Source organism: Macaca fascicularis, chromosome 5 (genome assembly GCF_037993035.2).
Source record: "Macaca fascicularis isolate 582-1 chromosome 5, T2T-MFA8v1.1".
Taxonomy (NCBI): Eukaryota; Metazoa; Chordata; class Mammalia; order Primates; family Cercopithecidae; genus Macaca; species Macaca fascicularis.
In genome coordinates this window covers 39,953,149-39,964,523 of record NC_088379.1, presented here as the reverse complement: position 1 = coordinate 39,964,523, position 11,375 = coordinate 39,953,149, and the positions used below count along the sequence as shown (strand labels likewise).

The 11,375-nt window shown below is 44.0% G+C and overlaps 1 protein-coding gene across 17 annotated transcripts in view; it reads left to right on the top strand.

Annotated features, from left to right (window-relative positions):
- The first annotated feature begins 6,640 nt into the window (after positions 1 to 6,640).
- The window catches only part of RBM47 (RNA binding motif protein 47), a 207,514-nt gene continuing 202,779 nt past the window's right edge, over positions 6,641 to 11,375 (top strand). For 7 of the 17 annotated variants that reach the window (XM_074039628.1, XM_074039614.1, XM_074039622.1 and 4 more), the window contains exon 1: positions 7,626 to 8,094. The gene's annotated coding sequence lies outside the window, so the exon portion shown is untranslated. Of the gene's footprint in view, positions 6,727 to 6,883; positions 7,043 to 7,185; positions 7,513 to 7,625; positions 8,095 to 11,375 lie in introns of those variants that run through there. The other 10 variants (XM_074039627.1, XM_065544907.2, XM_074039623.1 and 7 more) reach the window with 4 other exon arrangements.

The following is an 11,375-nucleotide window of genomic DNA, read 5'->3' as shown; positions in this document are numbered from 1 at the left end:
GAGTGAGCCACCGCACCCAGCCCAGACTGTGTTCTGGAGGACTAAGTGTATACAGGTGATGGATACATGGTGGACACAAAGGTATTCCAAGCAGAAAAATAATAGAAGCAGAGGCAAGAATGTTCACATTATTTTGATGTAGATTTTATAGTCAGTAAATTTGGCCACATCTGCAATTAATTCTGTCCTATAAAATCATCATCCCCTGCAGTATAGTTCAGATTAAAACCTTAACCCTCCCCGTCCCAACACACACACATTTTTAGAGATGGTTTCTCATTATGTTGCCCAGGCTAGACTGGAACTCCTCCGTTCAAGCGATCCTCCCACCTTAGCCTCCTGAGTAGCTGAGACTATAGCTGCATGCCACGGTGCCTGGATTAACCATAGTTTTGAAAACACACTTTTAATCATTCTCAAATGTGTTCCTAACCCTCACATCCTAGATGAGCTAGACCCTTTCTTGACACACACCTCTCAATATTGAGATCATAACATTTAAATGTATATCCGCATTCACTCATTCATTCAAGGGACACTTACTGAGTGCCCATTATGTTCCAGACACTATTCTTGACACTAGTGATACTAGTGATACCACTACTAGAATACACACAACATTTGTAACACAATCATAGACATATATGGAATTTTTTGTGAGGCCATGGAGGCCATGGTTAGGATTGCAGGTTCACGAGCCAGAATGCCTGGGTTAAACCCCAACTCTGCCACCTTCTAGTCCTGGGAACTCAGTAATGTCATTTACTTGGTCTCTTTCTGTATAAAATGAGCATAACAACAGTCTCTAGCTCATGGGCTTGTTGTGAGGATTACATAGTTAATACATGTAAAGTGTGTGGCGTAGTATCTGGCAAATACTCAGTAAGTACTTAATAAATGTTAGCAATTTTATGTTGGCAATCTTTTCTGATAAGTTATTGCTGAATGATTGAGCTTCTTAGGTGGGGCTGTTTTCCATTATAAAATAGAAAGAAATCTGCAGATCGTCTCTGGTAGGGAATAAGTCTTAAAGGGATACAGAGGAATTAACAGCATTTGTTGCCATAACAAAATCATTCCATGGTCTTGAGCAGGCCTTTAAGAGCCTATAATTTACATTAGTGCTCCCTCCATCTCAGCGGGACAGGCTTTGGCAGAGCTATTTGTGCAAGAACGAAGGTCAAGGGACTCCTTGCATTGAAGGCCTTTCTCAAAATGAAGGATTTGGCTTCTGAGATTAATGTTCGAAGTGAACCCCTGCTATACTTAATTCTCTTTTCTGTGAACTCAGTACATTTTTAAAATTCAGTCAGGGGCCCTCCTATGGTGTGGCATGGAAACCAACGGCCCAGACTCCCTTCTAAACGAGTTCTGAATGGCTCTCCCTCATCCTATGGGCTGCCTACTGCATTCTAGGGGTAGCCCCTGGGCTAAATCCTTTGGATTCAAGAGTGCCCTGGAATAAAACGTCTTAAATTTGCACATATTAGACTTAGTGGGAATTTAATATTAAAGTTGAAAACAAAAATATGTTTTAGAAAAAGCTTCTATGGGTGTGGCCACCCTATGGGGAAAGTGGAGGCTTTAGAAACTGTGGGGATGAGAGGTCTCTCTGGTCAAGCTGCACGTTCTGGATTAAAACAGGATTTCTTGGCCGGGCATGGTGGCTCACGCCTGTAATCCCAGCACTTTGGGAGGCCGAGGCGGGTGGGTCACGAGGTCAGGAGTTCAAGACCAGCCTGGCCAACATGGTGAAACCCCATCTCTACTAAAAAATACAAAAATTAGCTGGGCATGGTGGTGCACGTCTGTAATCCCAGCTACTTGGGAAGCTGAGGCAGGAGAATCTCTTGAATCTGGGAGGCAGAGGTTGCAGTGAGCCGAGATTACACCACTGCACTCCAGCCTGGGCGACAGAACAAGACTACCTCTAAAAAAAAAAAAGATTTCTTTTCTGAATAATACCTGTTGAGAGAAATAATCACCAGCCACGATAGAAAGCTTAGGTTCAGGCCGGGTGCGGTGGCTCATGCCTGTAATTCTAGCACTTTGGGAAGCCAAGGCAGCCAGATCATTTGAGCCCAGGAGTTTGAAACCAGCCTGGACAACATGATGAGACCCCATCTCTATAGTTTCAGTAGTGTGGAATAGTGAAAAGCAGTAAAAACAAACAAACAAACAAACAAAATAGAACTTGGCTCTGCAACTTACTAGCAATTACTGAGAACCTTACTTTCCTAATCTGATCACTCTTGTTGCCCAGGCTGAAGTGCAATGACGAAATCTTGGCTCACTGCAACCTCCGCCTCCAGGGTTCAAGCGATTCTCCTGTCTCAGGCTCCCGAGTAGCTGGGATTACAGGTGCCCGCCACCATACCTGGCTAATTTTTGTATATTTAGTAGAGACAGGGTTTCACCATGTTGACCAGCCTGGTGTTGAACTTCTGACCTCAGGTGATCCACCTGCCTTGGCCTCCCAAAGTGCTGGGATTACAAAGCGTGAGCCACTGCGCCTGGCCCTGCCTTATCCATATTTAACTCTCACAGTTGTGACAATTAAAGGTGATAATAAATCTATCATTGGGAATGCTATGTACATGCTATGCCCATAAGTGGAAATGGTATGCACATGACTGGTTATTTTTTTATTGTGGCTTACCTCTCTTGATGAGGGTGCCTTAGATAGCATTATTTGATCTAAGACAAGCATGGGAAAGATAATTCTTTGTGAGCTTTGGAGGAGGTTTCTTTCCAGATTCAAAAGGAAATACCATTTCTTCAGTAACTTCTATGTGCCAGGGTCCATGCTGAGATTTTAGCTCTCATTTAACTCTTGTAGAAATCCAGAGAGATGGCCAGGCGCAGTGGCTCATGCCTGCAATCCCAGCACTTTGGGAGGCTGAGGCGGGTGGATGACCTGAGGTCAGCGGTTCGAAACCAGTCTGGCCAACATGGTGAGACCCCGTCTCTACTAAAAATACAAAACTAGCTAGGCGTGGTGGTGCATGCCTGTAATCCCCGCTACTTGCTAGAATTGCTTGAACCTGGAAGGCTGAGGTTGCAGTGAGCCAAAATCGTGCCACTGTACTCCAGCCTGGGCAACAAGAGTGAGACTCCATCTCAAAAAAAAAAAAAAAAAAAAAAGAAGACTGGGTGCGGTGGCTCACGCCTGTAATCCCAGCACTTTGGGAGGCCGAGGCAGGCGGATCACGAGGTCAGGAGTTTGAGACTAGCCTGACCAACATGGTGAAACCCCATCTCTACTGGAAAAAAAAAAAAAAATTAGCTGGCTGTGGTGGTGTGTGCCTATAATCCCAACTACTCAGGAGGCTGAGGCAGGAGAATCACTTGAACCTGGGAGGCAGAAGTTGCAGTGAGCCAAGATCGCACCATTGCACTCCAGCCTGGGCAATAGAGTGAGACTCTGTCTCGAAAAAAAGAAAGAAATCCAGAAAGATAGGTGTTATTAATTTATAAATGAAGACACTAAAACTCAAAGTGATTAAGCAATTTGTCCAACATCACATAGCTCAGGGAAAAAATTGAGATTCAAACTCAAATCTATTGGAAACGAATTTTCATGCTGTTTGCACTCACTCCGGAACATTGCCTCATAGGCAGAAGGAAAAGAAGAAAACAAAGTAAAAGGCAAGGGTCTGGAAAACTAAAATGCCCCAGGAAAATGGAGTGGGCCTAAGAATTAAAATAATTGTAATAATAATAAAACAGGCGGCAAGGTTAGCCAGAAAAAAGAAATAATGAAAGTTCACATTTGTTTTGCTATAGCCTGCCACTTAGAAAAATCTATTTTATTTTTGTCATGTTCCTGGGGAGGGCAGTGAGAAATAGGAACAAGAATTATACCCATTTCTCCAGTGGATTTGGGGTTCAAAAAAAAAAAAAAAGAAAAGATATACCCACTTCATAGGTGTCAGTGGGCAAAACTGAAGAAGGAGCAGGCAACATCTGAGAAAGGGTAACTGACCCTCTCTGAGATGAGGACTCACCTCCTGAAGTGGAACCTGAGCCTCCTCAAGCAGGAGTTTTCCCTGACTCCACTTCCGGTTCACCTGGAGTCACTGATCTCCACACTTTCAAATTCCTTTTATTTTTATTATTTTATTTATTTATTTATTTGAGTCAAAGTCTCACTCTGTCACCCAGGCTGGAGTGCAGTGGTGCAATCTCGGCTCCCTGCAACCTACACCTCCTGGGTTGAAGCCATTCTCCTGCCTCAGCCTCCGGAGTGGCTGGGATTACAGGTGCCCGCCACTATGCCCGGCCAATTTTTGTATTTTTAGTAGAGATGGGGTTTCACCACGTTGGTCAGGCTCATCTGGAACTCCTGACCTCAGGTAATCTGCCTGCCTTGGCCTCCCAAAGTGCTGGGATTACAGGCATGAGCCACCGTGCCCAGCGAGAATGTCCCCTCTGGAATCCTTCAGCTTGGACAGTCTGTGACGGTGAGCCTTTTTTGAGGCCATAATCCAGATACTTCTGGAAAAGAAAAGAAAACTTCAGGCTAATATGGAGCTGGGTTTTTTAGTTGTCTTAAGGGGGTGGAGCCATTGTTTGTGCCTGGCAGTGTCAACCTTTAGGTCTGGTGAGGGAACTTTGCTGAGAGAGTTCCCACTGCCTGCTGCTCACAGTACATGCTGGCTGGTATTGACAAGGAATGAACATAAATGCAGGAAATGTTGAATTTGTCTGGGTTAAATTTTGCCTCAAGAGAAGATAAAAGATCAGAAGGATTTAAAATGTTCCAGAATTCTTTGCTGGTTTTCTTTTTTTTTTTTTTTTTTTTTTTGAGACAGAGTCTCGCTCTGTCACCCAGGCTGGAGTACAGTGGCCGAATCTCAGCTCACTACAAGCTCTGCCTCCCAGGTTTACGCCATTCTCCTGCCTCAGCCTCCCAAATAGCTGGGACTACAGGCACCCGCCACCTCGCCCGGCTAGTTTTTTGTATTTTTAGTAGAGACGGGGTTTCACCGTGTCAGCCAGGCTGGTCTCGATCTCCTGACCTCGTGATCCGCCCGTCTCAGCCTCCCAAAGTGCTGGGATTACAGGTTTGAGCCACCGTGCCCGGCCTCTTTGCTGGTTTTAAGGAATCATTTTTCCCAAAGGTGGCAAATGCTGCTTTTAAATTTACGGTTTTCTTGATTCCCCTTCAACCTTTATTTCGCTCTCTTAGGGCTACTACTTTTTAATTAATTTTCACTTAACTTTATAATACTGATGAAATAAAGAAAAATGAGGGTTATTTATATATATTTTAATAAAATCTAGTTTGATTTTTCAACTTTAAAAAAAAAATTAGAACTGAGAACCAGTCCCGACCTCACCACCCAGTCCTTGGACTTATACTTAACCCGTGTGATTTCAGTGTTTTCATCTGTAAAATGGGGACAAAATAGCTCATAGGATCATTTTATAAGGATCAGATAAGGTAAGAAGGGTGACAGTGCTCCATAAAGTAGAAAGGGCCTCATTAATGGGATTATGATTTCTTTCTTTCTTTCTTTCTTTTTTTTTTGAGACGGAGTCTCGCTCTGTCACCCAGGCTGGAGTGCAGTGGCCAGATCTCAGCTCACTGCAAGCTCCGCCTCCCGGGTTCACGCCCTTCTCCTGGCTCAGCCTCCCAAGTAGCTGGGACTACAGGCGCCCGCCACCTCGCCCGGCTATTTTTTTGTATTTTTTAGTAGAGACGGGGTTTCACCGTGTTAGTCAGGATGGTCTCGATCTCCTGACCTCGTGATCCGCCTGTCTCGGCCTCGCAAAGTGCTGGGATTACAGGGTTGAGCCACCGTGCCGGCCATGATTTCTTTCTTTAAATGTGAAGTTAAATGGAGGATAAAGGGTGGAGGCACTGATAACATTTTAGCCTTCAATAATCACTTTTTAATATTTATGAGGAGTTTCAAAATCATTTCCCTCTCTTTCATACTGCTTTTCAAACGGCAAGGGTCATTATTTGTCCGGCCCAGTCTGGGATAAGTAACTCTCCCAGGGTTAGACACCAGGTCAAGTGCTAAAATACAAATGAGAATTAAGCACAGCAGATGGATGATTGCTGGGTCCTGAGTTTCCTTCCTATTAGTGAGCTTCATGGAATGCAGGCAAATTAATCTCCATTTCTCTTGTCAATCTGGTAACTTTTAAGTGAGATGAAATTCAGTTGGCTACCCTTTACAGGGACTTTATTTCCCATTGTATTCAAGACTGTCAGCAATGAATGTAAACTGTTTGTAAAAATCCCATCGTTAGAATCTTCCAGAAACTGAGGCTGGGAGAGATTAAATATCTTGCTCATGGCCTCACAGCTAGTGAGTGGCAGTGCTGGGGCTACAGCCCATGTGTAACTCTGACCACACGCCCCTTCTTCAGAAAAAAGCCATAATGTAAATAATAATAAGAATAACAACAATAACGGCAGCTAACACTATGTGCCAGGCACCGTTCTAAGCTCTTTGCATGTGTTAACTCAACCAGCAAAGAACCATTTTTGGAACATTCTTTCACTAAAGTAGCCCGGTATTTTTTTTTCCCCTCAGCTGAATGACACTGCAACCCGAAATCACAACTCTGTTTTAGGTTCCTGGTGGTGCCTGCTTCCTCTTCTCGTTTGTTTAGTCACAGAATTAGATTCCTGTTGGCCCATTCCGCGCCTACAAACAGGCTTAGCGCTCCACTGAAATGCGGGAGGCTCCTTAACTCTTGTATAAACAGGTAAGGCGAAGGGGGTGGGGCGCGGATTGCGGACATCTGGGTTTCTTGGGGATTGGGATGGGGTGGGGGTTCGAGCCAACTCCCCAGAGAGCAGGCAAGGTGAAGCGAGAGCTTGGCTGCTGTTTCTAAATGCAATGTTTTTTTGTTCCCTTTCTAGAAACCCTTCGTAACTCTAGGTCAGAGCGCATTAAAATGAGCCACTTCTGAACGAGCAGCGCCCAGGCCCCAGGCCCTGCTGCGAAGGCCCCAGCAAAGGTCAGGGCCCGGTCCGCGTGACGCTCCTGCCTGCGTGCGGCCAAGCCATGCTCGGCCCCAGGTAAGGACGCCCCGGGAGCTCTCCTCGGGCACGCGGGGGTCGCGGAGATCCCACCTCGTCCAGCGACTTCTTTATGGGGGGAAGAAGGGGAACGGGGCGGTTCCGATCGGCTTGAAATTCAACAGCAGGTTCCTAATTCCTCCAGCGTGGTTCTGGCTGGGTTTCTCCAACAGCCCGAAGGGGGCCGAGCGTCTGGCTGGGACAGATGCCCCCAGGTGGAGCAGGTGCCACTTCTGGGTGTCTGAAAGGCATGTGACTTTTGGGGCGGGGAGAGAAGTCCTTCTGGTCAAGTCCCCCAATTTCTGCCATCAAGGCCGATTTTCTTTGAACCTTCAGCAAAGGTATCTGCGCTCCTAAAAACAAGAGGAATGTGGCACTGGCCTTTAGCCAGGGGAGGCTCAGCGAGCAGGATAAAATTTCAGGGCAGATTTACGGGAAGTTGCCGGTGTTGGGAGTAAAAATCTGGTTTGGTGAGTTTAAGGGAAGGGAGTAGACGAGACACAACCTTGCTACTGTGAGGCGGATGGCCTCGGCAGGGGGCGGGCGGCGGGAGGAGAGAGGGAGGGAACCGGGAAGGGCCCGCAGACCAGACGCTGTGCGCTCCGGTGCGCAGCGCCCCACGCAGCCGGGACCCGGCGCCGCTTTGCGGGTGGAACCGCCGCGCGCTCCTGGCCTCGGGAGCTGAGCTCGAGAGAACTTCGCTGCCTTCGGGTCGCCGCTCCCGCTTTCCACTGTGGAATGTGCAGCTTGGGATAAAGAGAAACCAGGGTTTGGGGAGCGGTCCTCCTGGAGACTTTCTCTCCGCAGGTCTCCAAGGTTAAGCAATTCTGACCCACTGGAATTCCCAGAGCCTGGGAGTTAAGCCTAAAACGCTCTGTTGCTTTAAGCGGCGCGGTGGGGAGTCGCTGGACACTCCTTATTTTGGTTTTACATTAAAAAGAAGGCGGACGAGAAGATGTTGTAGGTGACTTCCTAGCTGTGTTAAGTTGCTCCTGGGCTGTGAATGGTGTTAATTTCTGAAGTGGGCGGCTCCAAAAACTTAACAAGGAAAGGTAAGGTGTTTTTTGGTATTCCTTCTAACTATTGTCCCTTAATCTTACATTTGGGTCCCAATTTTTGAAGTATATATTTTTTTCTTTTTCTTCTCTTTTTAGCCCTTATCCCTCATGCTATCACTCACCTTCTGTCTCTTGGTATATTTAGTGGGAAATAAAGTGTTTATAAAAAGGTTTGAAAAGGGTCAGCTTCTGGGAAGGCAGATAATCATTACAGTCAGCCCCATCGTGTTTCCTGTAGTGATGAATCTTTTTCCATAAAAGAAACTGATTTTTTTTTCACTCTTGAAAATACATGATTGGACCGCCCAGAAGCACAGGTGACTTTAGACTCAGATTATTACAGTGAGATTGAGGAAGCGTCCTGGACAGGAGGCATCTCATTTAAGTGTTAACCAGGGCAGAGGGGGGTCTTCCTGCAGTAATTTACCTCTGAAAGTAACACTCGGTGGAGGTGTAGTTGTTTCAAATTAAAAATTCAACCTGTAGAAAAGGGTAGGGCTGACGAATTATGACATCTGACAAATTAGCAGTTGACCGGATATTTAAGAAATCAGATAAAATAAATGGAAGTGGAACTTTTCAAATAAATGACTCATTTTTTAATTAGGTAAAAGTTCAGCCACTCCTGGGTACTGTCCCAAGGCATAAGTGATAGGAAGATACCACCAAGGTCCTTACAGGCCATTACCGATCTGAACTAAAAATCAAACCTTTTTTTTTTTTTTCTGGTGGTATTTTAATGACTCACTGTTTTCTTTAGCAGGAATATAGATTAAAAAATGTATTCTTTCAAAGTTTTAAGGCAAGGTCATACGAATTTCTCAGGGGAGGGAAAGCAAAGGGTTGGCAACCCAACATGAAGGGGCTGCCGAAGTTTTGAGCTCAAAAGGTTGGCAATTAGATCCAGAGCGTTTGAGAATTGCAGGTGCTGATTCTAATGGTCAGCGGCATAACACACAACCTCTAGATAAACCAAAGTACTCAACCTAGAGGATAAGAAGAGATCACTTTGTGGGAGTTTGTGTTGCTAGTCATTTAAACAATGATCTTTGTCAGATTGCTGACTTGAAGTCTTGGAGGGAACTAAAATCAACCCAGTCTGAAAGGAAAACAGAAGGAAAAAAAGAAAGGAAGAGATGGTTTGGGTTTTAATATTTTTTTCTGGTCTGCTTTACCCTTCATCTTGTTCTGATATACATACTGTTGGCCTCTTTGACCCAATTATTGCACACTGGAAGAATGGGATCTCAGAAATTTCCCAAGCACCTAGCTTCGTGATTAACTTTCAGTATGTGTCAAATGAAGAAATAAGGCTAGCTCTGCCGTCCTTTACCTGGCTGGGTAGGCCATGCTTAAATTAATTAGATCAAGATATTCTGAATATCAATCAATTATTAAAGATTTATTATCTTCCTCTTGGTTTTTGCATTTACAGAAGTTCGTAGGATTGAGAATTCATCATCATCATTTTTTTTGTACCAATCTCTGTATTTTTAATAGTCAACATGTTTATTTTTGACTCCCCCACTGTGCTGCTTTAAACTAAATTTTGAAAGAATTCTGCCCAAAGCAGTGGTGATACTGAGGATGAAATAAAGACAGAAAGCAAGGGAACTACATGCTTCTGGACACATGTTCTATACACTTGCTCTAACCAGTGTCAAAGACTATTCATATTTTTTTTCCTCACATGATAAGAACATTCATATTAGACTATTTGGTTTACTGTTCTACCTAATGATTTTTTTAAAAGATTGGGTTAAAGTAGGCGAAATTATTTTCTTACAAAAGGATTTAATTTGCTTTTCAAATTCTGCTCTGAAGCTCAAGATTAAATCATGTCCCAAATGACTGAGCTTTCATTGCTATAGAAAAGCATTTGGCTATTTCAGTAAGTTTCCACCTCCACATCTTAAGTCTCCTGATTTATCAGAAAAGGTCAGGGGAGTGGATACAAGGATGAAGGTGGGAGATTTTCTTAACATTGGACCCAGGCGCAAGGAAAACTGTGATTAGGTTATCCCAGAAGATACCTTATTCTGGGGAAAAATAACTTACTCTGAAGAGGGTTTAAGTTTGGGATTCATGAGACTTAGGAGAAAGGGTATGTTTAGAATGAAGGTAGAATTTGGGTGCCAAACTTTTATGAAGTTACAATGAAGACATTAAATGCAGCTTTAAGTGCTTGTCACAGTGATTCCAAGCTAAAGGTTATGTTGCAGTGTTTCAGCTACTGGCCTGATTAGGAGATATATTTTCTTTCCCTCTTGGGAACAGTCTCTGTGTCTTAATGATGATGCTGATTTTCTGGTTTAATATCATAAAAGGTGTGTGTTAGTCCCAACATTACAGCTCCAAGTAATGGCTTCAAAGAGCAACCGGATAAATATTTTCAATAACAGCAATGCAGAGATGACTTGGGTTTCAAGATAGGAGGCCTTTGGAGCCTCCAGAGAATTGTCGTAGAAGTGATCAGTAACTAATTGCTCAGTTGCCACCTCAAGTTGTTGTTTCCATCTTATGCTGGAGAGATTCAGGAAAATGGCACCCTGCCATTTTTTGTGTGTGGTCCTGAATCATCCTGTCAGTAAAACTCCTGAGATCGTCTGAGCTGGAGTTCTGATTGTTTCTGTTTCTCTCATAGTTGCTTCCCCATCTATTCTGTCAGCGTCTGTATCAGGGGAGAGGCAGTGGGGAGGGCGATCTCCTCCGCTTGAAGTCAATGACCACCTTCTTTTAAGGATCTCGTATCTTTTGCTCTGAAAAAGGTGTGGGGGAGGAAAACTTTCATTTTCCAGTGAAAGTAGAAAGGGAGAGAATGTCTAGAGGAATAAATGGCCAAGAAACAGGTAAGTTCTGAATGTGGTCCTAGTGTGGAATTTACCAGACAGCTCACATGGAGATTACCAATGCCCTCAAAGGATTGCAGGTAAACTAGCAACTGTGAGAAGTAGAAGCTCCTCCTCCCTTTTGTAATTCAAATGTTCCTAGTGTACTGCAATAGACACTAGTTTGAATGAATTCAAGTTATCATCTGTTGGTACAACCAAAAGTAAACTGATTACAAAAGGCACAAACCCTTCAACCATACTCCCACTCTCTGCCTTTCCTCTATTTCTGTGTGGTTTAAGGACACCCGAAAAAAAAAAAAAAAGAATTGCAGCTCGATTTAAGTAACTTATATATTTAATATAAGTCTTTTTTTGTCATTGTGAATCTTCCATTTTTGTCATCATAGGAACTTAGTTTATGTAAAAAACGATTTGTAGGTGTGT